This window comes from Capsella rubella, unplaced genomic scaffold (assembly GCF_000375325.1).
Source record: "Capsella rubella cultivar Monte Gargano unplaced genomic scaffold, Caprub1_0 scaffold_3, whole genome shotgun sequence".
Classification (NCBI taxonomy): Eukaryota; Viridiplantae; Streptophyta; class Magnoliopsida; order Brassicales; family Brassicaceae; genus Capsella; species Capsella rubella.
The window spans coordinates 9538767-9540598 of NW_006238921.1; positions in this window are offsets into that span (position 1 = coordinate 9538767).

A 1832-nucleotide genomic window follows, 5' to 3' on the forward strand; every position below is an offset into this window, starting at 1 on the left:
GAAGATTGAGGATGATATGGGTAAGACAGCTTTGAAGACAATTTGTCTACTCTCTGTAATAGGAATCGCAATTGTATGGCTATGGGAGAGAATATAATTGTTGTTTCATGATGTTTAGACTGATTATGTTGTAATTTGTGTTGTTTAAGATTTATTTTCATGTTAAATGAGAAATGGGGTATGGCTGACTTATAACTATGTGACGGCTAAGTTAATGTGTTCAAGTTACGGCTGAGTTATGAGTATAGTTATAATTTATAATTAGCAATTATATAAGTATATAATGGATATGACATATAATAAATATATATTATCAAGCAAATATGCATGTTAAGATTGTTAATTTTGAAAAGAAAATGGAAAATTTACACAATTTCATCCAATTCAAATTATGTAGTGTTGGTTATGACTAGAAACTTGTTCTTGTGTGATAGTTTTCGAAATGTTACCAACAAAGTCTAAATTATTGATGAATAATATGGTAACATGATTGTATCATATTTAAACCTAATATTTATGTGATTTAAGTGATTTCATAACTTGATTATAACTAAAAATTGAGATAACGCATATTTAGGGTATGGCTGACTTATACTACGTTATGGCTGAGTTATAGATAACATTACGGCTGAGTTATCAATAACCTATTAATTACATGATTCCGTTACGGCTGAGTTATAACAAAGTAATTGACATAACGCATATTTAGGCTATGGCTGACTTATACTATGTTATGGCTGAGTTATGGATAACATTACGGCTGAGTTATCAATAACCTATTATTTACGTGATTCCGTTACGGCTGAGTTATTGATAACATTACGACTGAGTTATAGGTCTGTTAAAATGGCCAAAATGAATAAAAATTGATAAAAACATGATTCAAAAGATAAGATATATGTTTGGGATTACAAAAAAATTCAAAAAGAAGTTTAGAAAGAACAAACAACATTCAAAAGAAAACTGATATATAAAGGAAGGATCAGATGAGAGAGATAAAAGAAGAAGACGGAAAGTTGTGTTGGTTAATGTGATGTCTGAGTTATCGTACGGGAAACGAAGACGAAAGGTCGGGTTATGGCTGAGTTATCTGTAACATATTGGGCTGAGATATCAGTAACCTTATACGGCTGAGTTATCAGTAACATAACATGAATATATTCCGTATGCTGAGTTATGTTACGGCTGAGTTATTATATTAAAGAAGACGAAAGGTCACGTTGATGCAGTCCGTAGTCATCAAGAATCAATTTCACTAGCTTCTCGTTCGTTGTTTCCGCATCTATTTGCACAATTCTACAACCTCTATCGTCAGTGTTAAATACATATTTTTGTTTCTTTGCCCAGTTACCAAACACAACAATCACTGGAACCGGATGATCCATCAACGAAAATGAAGAACAGAAGTAAAAATGCAGAAAAGAAGTGAAGAACAGAAGTGAAAATGCAGAAAAGAAGTGAAGAACCGAAGTGAAAATGAAGAACAGAAGTGAAAATGAAGAACAGAAGTGAAGTGAAGAACAGAAATGAAGAACAGAGTGTAAGAAAAAACACGAGCTAATGCGGGACCTTTCGTATTTCCCTCGTTTATGCTGACGTGGAATTGTGAATTTGAAATCGTAAGTCAGCCACCAAACAACTTTGTAACTCAGTAAGTCAGCCATCAAAACAAATTAAGTCAGCCACAACATGAAAAATATTTAAGTAATTACTAAAATGTTTTTTAAGATGCCAAATTCAGCCGTAACGTTAATAAGTCAGCCGTAACGTAAAATAAGTCAGCCGTAACTGGAGGCTATATTAGCAATAAATCTTTTGTCTATAAGTCAGCC